Here is a 20,198-nt window from a genome sequence, read left to right as displayed (position 1 = left end):
CATGGGATTAATCACACAGTTAATTGCCCCTGTCCCACTCAACACCATTGACCTCTGCTCAATTGAAGGCAGAGAAACTCAAAGTTGTTGCATCATATGGTGAGCTTCAATCAGGAATGGGTGTATCAGGGCCAAGGGGACACAAATAATAGTAATAGGAACAGCCTACATTTATACGGGTAAATATACAGGTTAACTGTGCCAAAAGGAATTATTGTGGAAATAATAAATGTTGTTGTTGTTGTTGTTTAATCGTTTAGTCACGTCCAGCTCTTCATGACCCCATGGACGAGAGCATGCCAGGCACTCCTGTCTTCCACTGCCTCCCACAGTTTGGCCAAACTCATGCTGGTAGCTTCGAGAACACTATCCAAACATCTCGTCCTCTGTCGTCCCCTTCTCCTTGTGCCCTCAATCTTTCCCAACATCAGGGTCTTTTCCAGGGAGTCTTCTCATGAAGTGGCCAAAGTATTGGAGCCTCAGCTTCAGGATCTGTCCTTCCAGTGAGCACTCAGGGCTGATTTCCTTCCGAATGGATCGGTTTGATCTTCTTGCAGTCCATGGGACTCTCAAGAGTCTCCTCCAGCACCAGAATTCAAAAGCATCTATTCTTCGGCGATCAGCCTTCTTTATGGTCCAGCTCTCACTTCCATACATCACTACTGGGGAAACCATAGCTTGAACTATACGGACATTTGTTGGCAAGGTGATGTCTCTGCTTTTTAAGATGCTGTCTAGGTTTGTCATTGCTTTTCTCCCAAGAAGCAGGCGTCTTTTAATTTTGTGACTGCCGTCACTATCTGCAGTGATCATGGAGCCCAAGAGTAATAAATATGGGGGGGGCAAATTTTGTCCAACCTTAGCGTGCCATATTACCAAAGTTCACTCCTGGGTCCATTCCGGTTTCTACGTTTCCATATCTGTTTGAGACTATTTTTCAAAGCAATATCCTCTTGAAAATTCATCACCCTTTTAGTGCTGGTTGCTCCTGATACACACCCATTTTGTACGCAATTCCCTTAACAAAACATATTTTTGCACAGCATCTTTCCCTAAGGCAATTCGCTTTTGCATGTTATTTTCACAAATAAATGTATTTACATACGCTACTAAGACAGCTCATTATAAAAGCAACTGTACCCAAAGGAATTATTGTGAAAATAAGAAATATTTGGGAGGGAGTGCCATATTTTTTCCACGCTCAGGGTGCTCTGTTACCAAAGTCCAGCCCTGTTCGCATCTCTAACTAAAGAAGCTTGTATGTAGCTGGTTTTAGAGATCCACACGGCCTGTCAGATTAGACAGGATTGTGTCTAGATGGAGTTGTGGTCAGGCATTGCCTGAAATGGGCAACTGCGTATGCTCATATGTAACACCACAAGCAGAAAATGTCCCCTACCACACACACACCCATTCCCATTCTGATCCTTTCAGTTCATAGGGACTAGCTGCTGGTTGCTAGCAGCAAGAAGAATTGCCTCCCCTCATAGGAGACCCCTATGAGTCTGCAATTCACATTCTCAGGGGAGAGACTCCATCAAGCAAGGCCTCCTTCCACCTGCCTTGCTCCACCCTGTAGTCTCTGCTTCTCAGTTTGTATTGTATTATTTTATGTACTGTGGCTTGCCGTTGTTTTATTGATTATAAAGGTAAAGGGACCCCTGACCAGTAGGCCTAGTCGTGACCAACTCTGGGGTTGCAGCGCTCATCTCGCTTTATTGGCTGAGGGAGCCAGCATACAGCTTCCGGGTCATGTGGCCAGCATGACTAAGTGGCTTCTGGCGAATCAGAGAAGCACACGGAAACGCCGTTTACCTTCCCACCGGAGCTGTACCTATTTATCTACTTGCACTTTTACATGTATTCGAACTGCTAGGTTGGCAGGAGCTGGGACAGAGCAACAGGAGCTCACCCCATCGCAGCGATTCGAACCACCGACCTTCTGATCGGCAAGCCCTAGGCTCTGTGGTTTAGACCACAGCGCCACCGGCGTCCCTTTATTGATTATAGTTTAGAAATTATTTATTGTAACTGTTGAGTGGATTTCTGTTTAACTTTTTTATGTTATTATTATTTAATAACATTCTAATGATTGCTGAATGTTACTTTTTGATGTAGGTTGCCTATTTTAAAGTTATGTTCTATTATCACATTTTTGTATTGCATTAGATTGTTATAAGATGTACATTTTTTTTGTTTCTTCAGCTTGTGAACTGCTTTGAGTATTGCAAGATAGAAAGACGGTATGCAAATTAAAAATGATGATGATGATGGGAATTGTAGTTCTATGTGGGCACTAAAGTTCCTAACAGCTCTCTAACACCTTTAACAAACTACAGTCCCCAGGATGCTTTGGGCGGAAGCAGGACTGTTTAATGTGGTATGATGCTGCTTTGAATAGATAGTGCAGACAGAACCTTAATGTGTGGTTTATGGGTGACTGACCTTTTGATTTGAGTGTTTAGCACCACCACAGATTGCAAAGGTGAAGACACCTTTGCTGCTATTGTTATAGTGGTGTTAGCTTTTTTATAATAAAAAAAGGTTGTTGATTTTTTAAAATTATTATTCATACCCAACCCAACATGGCTTCACAAAGTCCTTTAAGACACCTAACAGCAGAATACATATAACAAAGAAAATATGGAAACAGTATAAATTTAAAACACATAAACTACAACGATAAGCTACATCAGAGCAAAATAACTGAATAACCTGGCCAGCAATTTTCTTATTTAAAAAAAATAATGCCAGCTTTTGCATCAAGGTCATTTAAGAGATTAGATAAAAAATATGCAGAAATATGCGTTACTGGTCTTGGGAGAAGGGTGGCAAAGAGGTGGCAAAATTCAAGATGAGAAAATAACTCGGGTTAGTCGAGGCCCCAGGAAGCTGTGTTGAATGCCAGAGAAGTCAACAGGGAGACGTGACAGGAGAAGCTGGTGACAGGTAGCGTTTCAATATTAACGCATGCAAAGCAGAGCACAGCGGAGGGAATAAATATATTTAACTTCTCAGATGCTCTAAGCTGCCGTCCAAAGAATTTTCAGAAGTTGTATGGAACCCAGAATGGAACTCCAAATTGTAGGACTTGGGAGCACAAAACACGCTCTCTTCACAGGTAGATACAAATCTTTTTGGCCTGGGTGGGCTAAAAACCTGGTTTTCCATATAATGCCAAAGAAATTACAAGAGCTAAGTTATTAAACGGAATCAGAAAGGATACAAGACAAAGAAATAAAGCCATCATAAGTTGTATAATGAAGTTATCCTTCATGTAGCCTTGATGGGAGCCTCACAATAAAAGTTGACTGGCATTGGGGATATGACTTTACCTGCAGGTGTAAGTCTTTTCCAGAAGGGAAACTGCATCCTGGTCATTCATTCTTCTATCCTTTTCTCCTCCCACCTGATTATTAATACAGTGGTACCTCGGGTTAAGAACTTAATTCGTTCTGGAGGTCCGTTCTTACCCTGAAACTGTTCTTAACCTGAGGTACTACTTTAGCTAATGGGGCCTCCCGCTGCCACCACTGCAAAATTTCTGTTCCCATCCTGAAGCAAAGTTCTTAACCCAAGGTACTACTTCCGGGTTAGCAGAGTCTGTAACCTGAAGCGTCTGTAACCCGAGGTACCACTGTATATCCCTTACCCTTTGGAGCCAAGAATCACTATCATTCCCCCAAATTTATCTCCAGTGGAGCCCTATCTATCCACCATATGCAAACCCACGATTCCTAAAGTCAGTAGATTTCTTTTAAAAACAAAAACAAACAAAAAAGGAAGTTTGCGTAGGAACAAATTACACCACTCCAAGAGTAATTCTGCAATTCAAACATCGCTCCTCCTTCAAACACTACAAACAGATGTCTCACTTTATGCTAATATGATGAGTGGGATTCCCTCGCCTCCCCAAGAGCAACAATGTTCAAAGGGTAAGATCCTGCATATAATAAGACTGCTTAGAATCCATTGAGGGTTGTTAAGCAATTTGGGGGGGGGGGGTGTTGCATGGAGAAGTACAGTAAGTTAGATATTTTTTTCAGTAGCAGCCAGAGTAGCTTTTGCTACAACGTGGAAAAGCAGCTGGAGTCCTGATAGAAAAAGATCACTGTGTGAACTATGGGAACAAATTAAATAAACCAAGTGCAGTGTTAAGAACTGCTAAGAATTACAAAAGAATATTAAACAGCTGTGATCCTGTGTTGCAATTTATAAAATCGACATTAGCTGAATAAGACAGAGATGGATCGTGACCATTGTGAAAGTATGCAGGTGTTGGTGCAATAGCAAAGAATTAATATGGAACAGGTTTTTTTATAGCTAATGTGGATTGCAATGTTATTAACAGAGCATGGGAAATCTGATGTTAACGATATCTCTTTGATTGTTTGTCTTGTCATAGGTTTCTGAATTTAAAAAAAAAATATGGGAGAAGGGGAGTCTATGTGTGGAACAAAAGCCAATTTTAGTGAGAAATATGCAATATTAAGGATGCGGGTGGCGCTGTGGGTTAAACCACAGAGCCTAGGACTTGCCAATCAGAAGGTCGGCTGTTCAAATCCCCGCAATGGGGTGAGCTCCTGTTGCTCAGTCCCTGTTCCTGCCAACCTAGCAGTTCAAAAGCACATCAAAGTGCAAGTAGATAAATAGGTACTGCTCCTGCGGGAAGGTAAACAGCGTTTCCGTGTGTTGCTCTGGTTTGCCAGAAGTGGCTTAGTCATGCTAGCCACATGACCCGGAAGCTGTATGCTGGCTCCCTCGGCCAATAAAGCGAGATGAGTGCCGCAACCCCAGAGTTGGCTTAGTCATGCTGGCCACATGACCCAGAAGCTGTATGCTGGCTCCCTCGGCCAATAAAGCGAGATGAGTGCCGCAACCCCAGAGTTGGCTTAGTCATGCTAGCCACATGACCCGGAAGCTGTATGCTGGCTCCCTCGGCCAATAAAGCGAGATGAGTGCCGCAACCCCAGAGTTGGCTTAGTCATGCTGGCCACATGACCCAGAAGCTGTACACCGGCTCCCTCAGCCAGTAAAGTGAGATGAGCGCCGCAACCCCAGAGTCAGTCACGACTGGACCTAATGGTCAGGGGTCCCTTTACCTTTACCCTTTAAGGACAAACAAGCCTTTCTGGTGTCTCCAGTAGCTATCTACAGCAATGTTGCCCAAAATTCTGATAGCAGAGACACCCTTCTAAAAAAAATGGAGGCACATTTCGCTCTGAAAGGGGTTTGTACAGGGTATTTAACCCTTGGCCTGGGGACTCGATGTGCCCGATTCAAGCAACTATTTCCGCCTCCTCCAAAGATCATGTTTTTGGCAACGGTAGCAAAAAGGTGGGGAGAAGTGTGTAGACACACTTCTGGCATGGGCAGAGATGTCTGAACTCCTCCTCCCAACATCCTGATGGGGATGAAAATCACACACACAAACACACACAAACAGCCATTAGATTAATCACCTGAAGAGCAGTGAGGGGGCAGTGAACTCATGAGGAGCTGAGTGCCTATGTGTGAGTATGGAAGAGTGTGGGGTGACACCAGACACTTTTTGGCCCATGTGACCCCCCAAAGGGCTGGCAAATGATCAGTATGGTCCTGGAGCCATGGGTGTCTGTCTGTGGGGGCAGGGGAACTTGCTCCCCTTGGAATCTGAAGTGTATTTCTTTTCATGCACGCAGATACACACACCCAGGACTGTAATGTCATGAAGCAATGCTAGATAGCTCAGTTGGTAGAGCATGAGACTCTTAAATCTCAGGCTGTGGGTTTGAGCCCTGCGGTGGGCAAAAGATTCCTGCATTGCCCCCGGTTGAAATAGACAACCCTCCTGGTCCCTTCCAGCTCTACAGTTTTTTATTCTAACAAGAGGTTTAGAGTCATCTCTAAGACCATTCCTATTGATATTAGCTGCCCAGCTCAGCTTCTCTGCACCTGCCTGGGGCAGCAGGCAGCTTGTTCTGATCTAATGATGTTGCTTCTGCAAATGTTACAAGCTTCAAAAACCTAGGAAATGCAATGATCATATAAACAAAGGAGCACTGGTGCCTTTCTATGACCGGGGCAGGTGGGGTGCTTATGACTCAGAACAGAAACCAAAAGTAACTCAGAAGAACAGAAGCCAAAAGTGCTGACACAGTTCTGAGAAAACAGTGGTACCTCGGGTTAAGAACTTAATTCGTTCCGAGGGAAGACAAATGGCAATACAAATGAAGGGAAAGCGTATTGATGAGATAAATATGGATGATTGTCAGAGAAGCTGAAGGAAGTCCAAAAAGTGATAATTTGTTAAAATTTGGATAGAAATGTACAGTTGTATTGGAAAATTAATAAAAATTTATATATATAAAAAAAGAACTTAATTCATTCTGGAGGTTCGTTCTTAACCTGAAACTGTTCTTAATCTGAAGCACCACTTTAGCTAATGGGGCCTCCCACTGCCACCGCGCCGCTGCTGCACAATTTCTGTTCTCATCCTGAAGCAAAGTTCTTAACCCGAGGTACTATTTCTGGGTTACCGGAGTCTGTAACCTGAAGCATCTGTAACCTGAAGCGTCTGTAACCCGAGGTACCACTGTAAACATATTTTTTAATTGGGAAACAGGAATGCAGTGCTACTGTTTTGAATGGTTGAAGGTTGAAGAAAAGGCATAGGGGTTTTCTATATAAGGCTTCTAGAGGGAGAAAAAAGCAAAGAAGCAGTGTTGTTTCTATTTGTTTAGCTGTGGAAAACCACACCGGTGTCAAGAAGCAGAAGACAGCTAGTAGGGAATCCCAGACACAAGAAACTACTTCATCAAACATTGTGCAAGCAGCAGTGTCTGCCGCAAAAGAGACAGAAAAGACCCAGGTACAGACAGGGGCAGGGCATGAGAACATCCCAACTGAAAATACTGAGAAAGCTACCCGTACTGTACAACTCGAACAACAGGAAGAGGTGGATAAAGGGAACTATGTAATGAAAGCAAATCCTCCATCAGATGTGTTAAAATTTGAGTTGCTTACACAGTGCTGGACCCCTCCAGAAAGCTATGACTTCGGGCCAAGAGAATGTCACCATGCGTGGTTTTCTAACTAGTTTTGTTGGTTGATATCTTCTGGTGTTTTGTCCTCCTTTCAGTCATATTGGCAAAGTATGACTTTTCAACTTTCCAAAGGGCATGAACTGTTGATATTTTTGTTTGGCGTCCATTTCTTTTCCCCACCGAATCCTCTTGGGTAGGGCATCAGATGAAATGAAGAACTAGATTAGCTTCCCACTGAGGAGATGTTTAGCTTCTAGACTGGAAGTGCTATTGAAGGAGGTAATAGTAATCATAATAAGGCAGCTCTGTCTCTTAGACACTAGCTCTTTGTAGCATCGTCAACAACTTGCATTACCATCAGCCTAAAAGCAGATTTTAAGTTGGACAGCATTACAAACCGAAACGATTGCAGGGCTTGCATTATATTTTGATTGTGAGCACATTCTTATCATCTTGTATACACGTTGCATTACAATTCCATACAGGAAATTGTTTTGCAAGATGGTGATCCATATATTTTATAGGTCACTGTCACGAACTTTCGTTGCTCTGTTCGACTGTCTGTTGGGAATCAACTTTCTTTCTTATTGTTATTCTGGTTTCTGGAGAATAAACCATCATAAGACACCTTAGCACAGTTGACTTTGTGATTGTAATCCACTGTGAATTTTCTCATTGCTCAGTGACCCACAGCGCTCCCCTTTGCCAGCACAGTAGGTGGAGGGGTAGTCCACAGAGTTATCAAAAATGTGTCATAATAACTCTTAGTTCAAAGGAGTTTTCTGGGATGCATGCACTTCTGAGCAGGTGTTCATAACTTATCCTCCTGACAACAAGTTGCAATTCCTTCCACCCCACTCTCTTCTTTTACACCAAGTTCCTGCAAACAACAGGTGACAGCAAACTTGTTTCTGGACCATAGAACTTCTGGTTGCAAATGAGGACTCAGCCATTTATAGGGAGTATTCAGTCATAAAGAATTAAACCTTGTTCTCTGTTACTGGCTGTTGGAATATGATGCCATGAAGCAATCAATTCATTTTCATAATTTATTGTAATGTTAATAGTTGAACCGGTGAAATTTTGCCACTTCAAGCTGCAGGAGAGGGTTGTTTTTTTAATTGCTATTTCACATGAAAACCTACATACCAGGGACACTGCTATGAGACTGTATCCAGAGGTCACAAAGTGCTCTCTCAGGCTTCTGGTGCCAACACAGGTTCTGAACTACCATCACCAACAACATTCATACTGCCCATTTGGGCACAGGGTGGTTACCTTTTTCTCCCTTGAAAACTACAAGGAGGAAGTTGGAAGAGTGGCCACTTCCTGTTTCAGCTCTATGTGCTTTTCAAGGCTCAGATTAATTCCACTGGATCCAACTTTTACCCAGATCCCTTGAAAAGTGAAACACCTGCATGTGTTCAATTTCCCTTTCTGTCCTGGTGGGATGAGGGTCCAGAGGAGCAAACAGAGATGTTGCAAGAAGCGTGGCACCCACAGAACTCACTCAAAAGTCTAAATGTGCCCACAAGTGTTAAAAGGTTGGCAAGGACATATACACATACCATGTGGTCTTATGATACGGTACCTGTCCTGGCTTTCACAGCAGGGCAAAAGATAGTAGGAACTCTTGACATTGTTTCCACCAAAGGATTTAATGCATAAATCAGAGTGCTACATGTGTCAGGTTACATCATAAACTGAGATATGTGGCTAAGCCCAAACTGGGGCATTAATTCAACAAGCATCACACACCCTGTATCTTCTGTTTGAAGAGTAGGATGGGCACAGCTATTTGTGAAGCGAGCAGCCCAAGTTCTGGGACTGGGCGAGCAAATGAGCACTTTTTCAATTAGACCGACTTGGGGACAGGGGCATAGCCAGCTCAGTCTTGACAATAAAGGGAGCAATCATGTGACTTGGTATAAGGCGGTTCCCCGTGTCCCTAAATACCTCCTTGTTCCAGGATAATAGTGTCCCCAGGACTGGCCCTACCATTATGCAGAGTAGAGCAGCTGCCTCAGGTGGCAGCAACCAGGCAGGCAGGGAGCTGTGCCAAGGAGCTGGAGGTCAGAGCTGTAGGGTTTGTAGCCAAAACGCAAATGCATGTTTTGCTAGACAAGAACAGGGCTAGCACACAGAGAGTTCTTAAACTTCCTAGAGAGGACCCTCTGTGTGCTTACTTCCCCTGCCTACTCTGGGTGGGAATTCTGTAACAAACCTTTTATACTTCCTCCTGCATTTGAGGAGACCCTCTCTGTACCATGCTTCCAAATTAATCAGACATGTATCTGGGAGCTCCAAACACACACAGCCTTTTTTGGGGGGGTGACCCACAGCCTATACTGAAGCCAACTTTTTTATTTTGTACCTAAGAAGTTTTTCTTACCTGTCTTGTATTTGCTGCCTGCATTGAAATGTAAGTAAACATTTTTGTTTACCTTACTAAAAAGTGTGGTTCATTCTCTGCAATTGGGGTGAAGACAGGAAGGTCAATAGACCACAAATTAAAGGGATGGAAAAGGGTATAACTGCCCAATTCCTAAGTTTTTGTAAGCTGCAAAACCTATAAGGGCTTCACAGTCTGCTTCCTTTTTTTTATTTCTCCCACACACATGGAATGGGAGGTTTAAATCTTAATGTATAGATTGAATCCTCAATCCATCTCCCACATAAGAGTTATGTGTGCCATGTAACTTGTCCTGTTTTCTCTGCTGCCCTTAAGCACAGTAGAGGACACTGCCCATCCCTGGCACTGAAGACAGAGTCTACTTCTGCAGAGGAACACCATCTTGTCCTTCACAGCAGACAGAAAAATGTCTTAGGCCGGCCGCGTACCTCCCCAAAACAGCCCATCAACCTTCATAAGTCATGAACTCTACTCTTTAAGCATGGACCAATGGTACCAAATAGTATGGGAAACAGCCCTACTAGAAAAATTAACCAATCAACTGAAACTGACACAGGGACAAGCAGAAGAAGACACCTTTACCCCAGTATGGCTCCCCTTTATCACATACACAGCCCAACAAGCCCAATGACAATAATCCACCAACAGCATACAAATCAATATGGCTAACCTGATCCAAAACACCCATCCACCCCACTCACACATGAAAACAAAGATCACCACAGTCAGTCACAAACAAACAACCACACCCTAGGCCAACCCCAACCTCTCTCACTACCAAAGGAACACAAATGAACAGCACAAGCAACGCTGACACCAAACCCTACATACATTAAGCAAAATAGAAACATTTTGTGAAATTATACTTCATGACGATGGGTTGGGGGAATGGTACAATATGGTCGTTGGTGAGTGGAAGCTCTCATGTCAGTGGAAAAGCCAACACTGGGTGCACCTCAAATGGTTCAGGAAATATGTATTTACACAGCCCTGTGAAATGTGAGCATAATACCTGCAAATGTAGGTCTCATCAAGCCACTTTTATGTTTCCCTGGCCTCTTTATCATGTGTCAACTGGAAATCCATAATATCAATTTTTGACTGAAGGCTGGTTTTAATTACAATTTCTTTTACAGGTTTCAACAGACCTTTTTTTTTTTTTTTGTATCACAGGAAATGAGAGCACTTCTGCCTCTCCAGCTCAAAAAGAGAAAATGAAAAGGTTCTTAAATGTATAAGTAATTTTAACTGATTCATTGATCTGAATACTTTTTAAAGTAATACTGTAAGTATTTCTGTCACACTTTGAAGTTGAGCTGAGAGCTCGTTTCCATCCCTTAGGGTTCCTTTACAACCATTAAGAACTTGTACCTTTTATCTGGTGCCTTCAATTAATTGAATTTCAGAAATATTCCAAGATGTTGGGCTTTTCTTTTTTTAAAAAAAAAGAAAATTATTTCACTCCTGGAGGACATTCCTCTGTGATTTATTGTTACAGTAATTAAAAATACTCAGTATTACAGTGGTCACTGCTGAAACTCCTGTCTGCCCCTGGCTATATTTTGGTTTAACTTAAAACATATATGGGTAATGTGAAAGACTTGTCAAGCCAAGCAAAATTGTCTCATTCTCTTTATGTATCTTTTTTTCCAGAATCCTAGCACCATTTGAGGCTGAGGTTCAGTGATATTATTTACATGACAGTGATATGCAAACACAATTAGACTCCATGTCAGAAACATTTGAATAACAAATGTTTGTTACAGTAATTTGTGCTTCCCTCATTTCTCTCTCTCTCTCCCTCTCCCCATCTCTCTCTCTCTGTGTATTTATAATCAGTGAAATATATATATATGTTATTCTGCAGCAATGATAGTTGTGAGTGTTCAATAGAAGTCTTTTTAAAATGCTAATTTAAATCATTAGCAGACAGTTTTGTTCAAGCAGTTCCTAACAGGAAAATGTAAATGTTGCATTAATTATTATATAATAGCATAATTGTCACTACCTTGTTAACTCTCACATGCTATCAACCCCATTTAAAGATAATGAACTCGGGTCAAGCCAATGGCGAGCCCTTATGGAGAATAGACTGTTTTATGTCACCTAAGATGTGTTAAGTGACTGCCTAAAAATGTACAGTGTAAATGCAGCAACGTGTTTGGAAACTTGCATGATATCCCAGCACATCTGCGAGCTCCTCATTGGCTGCATCCACCAAACCTGGGTTTGCATCTGTGTAATGGCTGAATGCAGGTGACACGGGTGGCGCTGTGGGTTAAACCACAGAGCCTAGGACTTGCCGATCAGAAGGTCGGCGGTTCGAATCCCGCGATGGGGTGAGCTCCCGTTGCTCGGTCCCTGCTCCTGCCAACCTAGCAGTTTGAAAGCATGTCAAAGTGCAAGTAGATAAATAGGTACCGCTCCGGCGGGAAGGTAAACGCCGTTTCCGTGCGCTGCTCTGGTTGGCCAGACGCGGCTTAATCATGCTGGCCACATGACTCGGAAACTGTACGCCGGCCTCCTCAGCCAATAAAGCAAGATGAGCACCACAACTCCAGAGTCGGTCACGACTGGACCTAATGGTCAGGGGTCCCTTTACCTTTACCTTTAATGGCTGAATGCAGATGGCGCTGTGGTCTAAACCACTGAGGCTCTTGGGTTTGCCAATCAGAAGGTCGGCAGTTCGAATCCCCGCGACAGGATGAGCTCCCATTGCTCTGTCCCAGCTTCTGTCAACCTAGCAGTTCAAAAGCAAGCCAGTGTGGGAAAATAAATGGCGTTTCCATGCGCTCTGGCTGCTGTCACAGTGTCCCATTGTGCCAGAAGCGGTTTAGTCATGCTGGCCCCCTGACCCGGAAAGCTGTCTGTGGACAAATGCCAGCTCCCTTGGCCTGAAAGCGAGATGGGTGCCGCAACCCCATAGTTGCCTTTGACGGGACGTAACTGTCCAGGGGTCCTTTACCTTAGGGACACTTGTGGACTTGCCATGCCCATGTAAGGCTCAATTTCTGAGTGACCCCCTCACTTATACACAACGGCTCTACTGTGTTGACTAGGCGCCGTGTTAATTAACCCTAGAATGGCCTGCCTCACACTGGATTCAGAAGCAAGAGGGTGTTTGCAATGGTCCTACTTAAAACTTTATTATTATTATTATTATTATTATTATTATTATTATTATTATTATTTGTTATTTATACCCCGCCCATCAGGCTGGGTTTCCCCAGCCACTCTTCCAACAAAAGATTAAAAATACATTAAAACATCAGTTTTAATGAATGAATGCTTGCAGCATGACCATATGTATGTTTATTCAGGAATAAGTATACAGATGGCTGTGGGCTTCTGGCTAAGGCAGAGGTGGTGGTGTGTATTTCTTTCATCAGGCTATGCAACTAGGATGGATCCATACTTAGCCATACTGAGAGGAGATCCCATTGACTCCATGGATTGATTTCTCAAGTTCTCGTTGCAGTGGATGAGCTACAGCCTGGCAATTCCATATGAACCGCATCACTCAGTTGAAGAGCACATGGCTTGTGCGCCTAATGTCCCAGGTTCAGTTCCCACCATCTTATGGCTACGTAAGGATCTACACTTGGATAACTGAGTTTCATTCATTTATATGACAGGTTACATTCCAAACAAAGTAATTCACCCAGAATTACTAAGGCTGTGTACACACTAAACCTTTAAAGCACATTCTTTCCCTTCAATGAGTTATGGGCACTGCTGGGAATTGTAACTGGGGGGGTGAACTATAGTGCCCAGAATTATCTGAGTTAAAGAAAGTGTTTTGAATGTGCTGTAAAGGTACAATGTGTATACAGTGGTACCTCGGGTTACATACGCTTCAGGTTACATACTCTTCAGGTTACAGACTCCGCTAATCCAGAAATAGTACCTCTGGTTAAGAACTTTGCTTCAGGATGAGAACAAAAATCGTGCTGCAGCGGCAGAAGCGGCAGCAGGAGGCCCCATTAGCTAAAGTGGTGCTTCAGGTTAAGAACTTTTTCAGTTTAAGAACGGACCTCCGGAACAAATTAAGTACTTAAACCGAGGTACCACTGTACAGCCTTAGAGTAGACCCATTGAAATCAATTGGGATTGTCAGTCTTGAGGACTATCTTAATTTCTACAGACTTTAGCAGGTGTACTCTATGTATGACTAATTCCAGATTCAACCCATTCTACACAGAGCTTTCTTTAGAAAACAATAGGGAGACTGGTTGCCACTCAGGTAGGTTTGAGAAATCCTTACAAACTGCTGGTACATGTGATTGCCCAGATTGACCACCAATTATTTTGGAGAAACATTTAACCCACTCAGAGGCAAGAACTGAGTCTTCCTGTGATGATCTCACTGAATTAATACCCCAGGTCACCAGTTCCCAGAATTTGTCTTCTTTCTGTTCAATTACTGCTAGTCCCAATTCTTGCCACTGTGGTTTCATATATTCAGCTTTCTTGTTTTTCTGCAGTGTCAACCTATATTTAATCAAGTTTTCCATGAATTCATCTTACAGGAATCCCTAATTGTCTTAGCCAGAACTTTCTGGGCCTCTTTGCACTGACTGTCAAACCAGCTTAGGTGTATTGATTGTGTGTAGTTTATAACTGTAGAAGTTATGGAACAGGGCCTGAGTTCTGTGACAATTTACTGGAAGACATCAGCAAGATTTGGATATCTGCTCATAAAAAGTTGACACAAGATCATCAGATGATTACTATATAGTGTTTCTTGAAAATCACTGCTCAGTCTGTGAGACCATTTCATACTTTCCAAGCTCACATTCTGCATTATATTAGAGGACCTGTGGAGACTGATATAGTGGTACCTCAGGTTACAGACGCTTCAGGTTACAGACTCCGCTAACCCAGAAATAGTACCTTGGGTTAAGAACTTTGCTTCAGGATGAGAACAGAAATCATGCTCCAGCAGTGCGGCGGCAGCGGGAGGCCCCATTAGCTAAAGTGGTACCTCAGGTTAAGAACAGTTTCAGGTTAAGAACAGACCTTCAGAACGAATTAAGTTCTTAACTTGAGGTACCACTGTACTGGAAAGTGGTCTCTTTCTATTCTTTCTAACACTTCACAGGTGTTCACAAAGGTGGACAATGACTCTATAATGTGGTTGACAGCACTTCTACCATGTTTGTTCAAATACATACACCACCCCTTCAAAACATCTGCAGGGCTCCCACGAAGGATATATAAATTATTCTGGAATACAAATTCCAACCGTTTCAGGCCCTGAGCATCATATTTCTTGTCCAAAGAACAATGAGAGATTAGGGGAAAGGGTTAGGTGCCCTTTTCTCACTGGGAGAGAAAGGCGGGATATAAAGTAAATGCAATAACTAATAGACCTTGGCAGCCAGTTCTTTGAGAAAAATGTAGCATCAAGAGGGGGCAATATAAAACAAAGAGCATCGATTCAGGTTCTAATCCTGCCCTGGATTCCTGTGTTGCTGCTTTCCAAGCTACTCCTCCCCGCTTGAGGTTTCACAAATATGCGGCAGCTAGACTGGTGACTGGGAGCGGCCGCCGAGACCATATAACACCGGTCTTGAAAGACCTACATTGGCTCCCAGTGTGTTTCCGAGCACAATTCAAAGTGTTGGTGCTGACCTTTAAAGCCCTAAACGGCCTCGGTCCAGTATACCTGAAGGAGCGTCTCCACCCCCATCATTTTGCCCAGACGCTAAGGTCCAGCGCCGAGGGCCTTCTGGTGGTTCCCTCATTGCGAGAAGCAAAGCTACAGGGAACCAGGCAGAGGGCCTTCTCGGTAGTGGCGCCCGCCCTGTGGAACGCCCTTCCAGCAGATGTCAAAGCGATAAACAACTACCTGACATTCAGAAGACATCTTAAGGCAGCCCTGTTCAGGGGAGTTTTTAACGTGTGATATTTTACTGTATTTTTGGTTTTATGGAAGCCGCCCAGAGTGGCTGGGGAGGCCCAGCCAGATGGGCGGGGTATAAATAATAAATTATTATTATTATTATTATTATTATTATTATTATTATTATTATTAACACCCCTTTCCCCTGTCATTTCTCTGCTCCAAACTGCCCCCTCGCCATGTTGCTTTGAAGAGTTTGGATTGGATATCCTGCTTTATCACTACCCTAAGGAGTCTCAAAGCGGCTCACAACCTCCTCTCCCTTCCTCCCCCACAACGAACACTCTGTGAGGTAAGTGAGGCTAAGAGACTTCAGAGAAGTGTGACTAGCCCAAGGTCACCCAGCAGCTGCAGGTGGAGGAAGCGAACCCGGTTCACCAGATTACGAGTCCACCGCTCTTAACCACTACACCACGCTGGCTCTCTTTGCAGTGAGGTAAGAAGCCACGAGCTTTTTCTCACACGTGGTTGCTTCTAATCTAAGATATATTCCATGTGTGTGAACTGGCATTTCCTGTTCAAAAACCACAGTCCAGAACTTTCTGAAGCTGAAGGATCTATATGCTGAATTTCCATCTCAATGGCTGCATTAAAGAAAGGGAGCTCTAGTCTCACTGGGAAAGTGGCCAGAACAGGCAATCCTCTGTGTTTCCCCGAACCCTCTTCCCATTTTTAAAAGCTCTGCACCAGTTCTGTACAACTGCAGGTTTGGATGAATGCAGGTCAGTGCCAGGTAAATAGTTAATATTTAAATATATGCGCTGCCAGAATTCAAATTAATAACTTTCCTTTCACTCTGAAAGCCCTGAAGGGCTTTCTAATGTATTTCAGTCCTTGCAACATCACGTCATGAATTCAGCGCGAGGAAGAAGAAGCGTCCCCCATTGCAGGTCCTTGTACATTAGGCTCAATGTTGCTATTTGGAGATGAGCAAGAAGCAGTGTACCAAAACCACAAGGGAACTCAAATAGATGCAGTGGAAATTTGATGACTTATTTCGGCCTTCGCCAACCTGAATGCACTCCAGATGTGCAGCTGCTGGGAGTTGTAGTCTAAAACATCTGGATGGTGCAAGGGTGATGAAGGTTGGATTGGATTGGATTGATCTTTATTACGGCCATTGGCCCATTACACGACAGTTTCCCATACCAACATATTATACTTAAACCTCCAAATTTAAAATCGCCAAAACTTACAAAAGACAAACAGTAACCGAAGCAAAACAAAAACCACCATCATACATTACAATAAATTTGTAACCTATACATCGCCCTCTGCTCATAAATTAATCAAGGATATCAATGGTGATATCGCCTAAAACATAGATCATGGTTTAAAACAATGGTGATATCACCTAAAACATAGGTCATGGTTTAAAGGGGTTATCCGAATCACACAGGAGACCGTTTCTCTTCTTTAGGGATAGGACGCTGATCAGGAATCTGGCAACCATGAGTGATTTTAGGGGGTCATCATCAATTAGTAGATATCTCAGTTTGGCTTCAAGCGTATCATCGGCAATTCCCTTAAGATATTGAGCAAGAAACTTGCTCCTGGGATGAAGCTTGGCTTACTCACTTACTCCTCATGCCCTAAACAAGCTCGACTTCACTCCTGCTGTTTAAGCAATTGCACTACTTGAGGGCTAGATACTGTATATTTTTCTTGAACTGTCCTCCTTCTTTCCCTCCCCATCACAGACATTTTGTATGAGTTACAAGGTTTCTATGTTTAAAATAGGAAGATTGATGAGCTAACAGAGCTAGCCTTCTTTGTCACGATACAACTTTGTAAACCGTGTGAATTTTTCATTTGGGATTCTTGTTTAAGTTTCTGATTCCGAATTTCTAACATTTTATCTTCAGATTTCACAGTGAAACTCCTGGATTTGATTCAGCACAAAACTTGGAGGTTTGCCTTACTTGTGGGCAGATGGTGATTAAACTCCAATGTCAGTGCTAGAATGCAGGCTGCAGGATGCCAAGTCTGAGTTCAGGAACAGGAATTCAAGTTTCAAAATATGAAGTGTCTGCTCCTTCGTTCTTCAAGCAGAAAAGGGAATGAAGTCTCACCCATGTTGCAATATGGAAATACTGTAATTCTACTGGCCTACATTAAAGGATTCTTTGTTAGGATTACAGAGATTTTGTCCGTGAAGCACTTTGGAAATCTTAAAGTGCTATATAAATATAAACTATTTTTTTTTCATATTTCCTATACCATAATGTGCAATGATACAAACTGTAACTGTTTTTTTTTTCCTTTTGAAAAGTTCCAGTCCACACTTCTGACTGTAATAGGCCTTTGAGTGAGTTTACAATTCTGAATATCACCAGTCCAAACAACTGATATCCCTGACTTTCTCTCTTGCTCCTCCACCTTTAAATGTAACAGGCAACGAGAAGGGCAAAAACAACTTGATCCTTGGAAGTAAGGTTTGCAGAAGGCCAGAGAGCTTATTTCCAAGTAAATGTTTTTTGGATAAGCCTGTAAAAAGTTGTTCGCCCTTCTACTCAGAAGTATACACCAGCAACAGCTTTAAAGACTTTAGCAGGTTGCAGGGATTACAGCGATACGAAGGCTCAATTCCACAATAAAGGCGGCTGTTCTAATCCGATTTATTCAAAAGTAAATTCATTATGGCATAAGCTTTTGTGGAGTGCAGTCCACTTCGTCATATGCACGAAGCGTTATCCTGAGTTGCAGGTGCATATATCCAGCGGGGTGGGAAATGGGCCGGATTCCATGAAAGCTTATCCCATAATCAATGTGTTAGTCTTGAAGGTGCCAGAAGACTCTCTGTGGTTTTTGCTTCAAGAGACTCGCACAGCCTCTTGCAAAAGACCGGACTTTGGGAATTCTCAAAAGTGAGTTTGATTGAAATAAGTAGTGCTCCCTTCAAGTACAGTGGTACCTCGGGTTACATACGCTTCAGGTTACACACTCTGCTAACCCAGAAATAGTGCTTCAGGTTAAGAACTTTGCTTCAGGATGAGAACAGAAATTGTGCTCCAGCAGCGCTGTGGCAGCAGGAGGCCCCATTAACTAAACTGGTGCTTCAGGTTAAGAACAGTTTCAGGTTAAGTACGGACCTCCGGAACGAATTAAGTACTTAACCCGAGGTATCACTGTAAAGGTAAGCGGGGCCATTAATTCAGAGGTAGCCATTCACAAGGTCATTTGGCTTTTAGCTGCCTTGATTTCTGTTGAATTCACCCCTGTTAGGTGGCTTTGGCAATTATGGCCTTGATTATGGCAAACCCCTTAAAATCAGGGAACTGTTATTAGCCAGCCAGCACATACTCCACTCCTGTTTATAGTTTCAGAATCACGTGGGCAAAGCTTTCGTTCCCTTTGGATTGAACTACTTTGTTAAGCGTTGCAATTTTCAAAGGCAGCAGTGGGGAGTGCGCTTGAGGAAGACTCCAAGGCTGCATTCTTCTCCCTCATCTACTTGTTTTGAATCTGGAAGGAGGTTCTTTCTTCCTAAGATGGAGTTTCCTTTGCAGTGATACAGGACAGAAAGAGCTTTGCCATTTAATTCTACAGAATGCATCAACTGGGCTGCAGTGTGTTTCAGGTTGGGGACCTATATTTCAACCGCGCGAACCGCCCAAGCACAAATAAAGAACAGCATTCAGATCCCAGGGGTAATTTCTTATCTTCCTCCCAAGATATAAAGGCATTAGATATAAGGTCTTTATTTCCAGGCCTCCTCCTGCCCCTGTGGATCTGTTTTTAGTGTTACCTCTTTCTGCTCCTCTGCCTGTTTCTTCCAAAGCTGAGGAACTTCCCATCTAATTGGATCTGGACCCTGAATGAAAGATTCCTTCTGGATAGATTTAAAATTGTAGATTCCACATCCACCTGGTGTGCCAGGAGAAGGGACTTTGACAACTTCAAACTGGGGGATGTGTGTTGTATGGCCCAACCTAATTGCCCATTAGGAGGAAAGGAAGTAAATAAAATCTGGACAGTGCTCGGAGGGTTGAAATAAGATTAAGGGTGCAGTCCTGTGTTAATTTACCTGGAAGTAAATCCCATGAACTCAGTGGGACTTACTTCTGAGTAGACAACACAGAGAATCACACTATAAATCTGCAATCCTAGGCACACATATTTAGGAGTAAGCACCACTGAAGACAGTGAGGCTTACTTCTGAGTAAAGATACCTAGGCCTATGTTGCAAGGTTGCAATTCAATGGGCATTTACTGGATTGCATTTCAATCCCATTGAACTCAGTGGAACTGACCTAATAGATTTTCATGGGATTGCACTATAAGGCTAAATGGTTTTCACAAATTTTGATATTGTTGTCAGCTTCTTGGTTGCTAGGGGCACAGGGTGTGAGCATCTTTCCCAGTCGTGGCTCCCTGTGGAAATGGGTCCCAAATAATGCTAAGCTGGAAATGGGTCAGAAATAGCTTTGGACAATGAAAGTGCTGCAGAAATGAGCCAATGAGCAGTTAGAGCATAGTGGCTAAGAGAGTGGGCAGTGATCTAGGAAGCCCCGGGTTCAGATCTCATCTCAGCCCCCAACTAGTGTTTGATGACAAGCCTCGGTGCTCCCCCCCCCACCTCCCCTACCTCCATCCGCAGGTAATCGACCTACCTTCCAGGGTTGTTGTAAGGGGATAGCTACGACGACGGTTCTGAAGAACTTGGAAGATAATCTAAAGAGCTATAGAAATGTGGCGCCTGGTTTTTAAAGAGCGCGTTTGCTGGTCTTAGGGATGCAAGAGGACTGCCCTCCCTCCGGACTCGAACCGGCGGAGCTGTGACCTGCGCAGGCAGCGGCCGGCAGCGCAAGTTGCGAGCGGGGGGGAGGCGGGTAGCAGCAGCAGCAGCAGCGCG

General features: G+C 43.3%; 1 long non-coding RNA gene across 1 annotated transcript in view; it reads right to left on the bottom strand.

Moving 5' to 3' along the window:
* The window catches only part of LOC309374877, a 36,032-nt gene extending 15,837 nt beyond the window's left edge, over positions 1-20,195 (bottom strand). The window contains exon 1 of the long non-coding RNA XR_014170739.1: positions 19,957-20,195. This is a non-coding gene — a long non-coding RNA (uncharacterized lncRNA). The remainder of the gene's footprint in view (positions 1-19,956) is intronic.
* Between the last annotated feature and the right edge of the window lie 3 nt (positions 20,196-20,198).

This window comes from Podarcis melisellensis (assembly GCF_964234715.1).
Source record: "Podarcis melisellensis genome assembly, chromosome: 7".
Lineage (NCBI taxonomy): Eukaryota > Metazoa > Chordata > Lepidosauria > Squamata > Lacertidae > Podarcis > Podarcis melisellensis.
The sequence above is the reverse complement of the archived record's forward strand: the minus strand, read 5'-3'. Positions and strand labels throughout refer to the sequence as shown.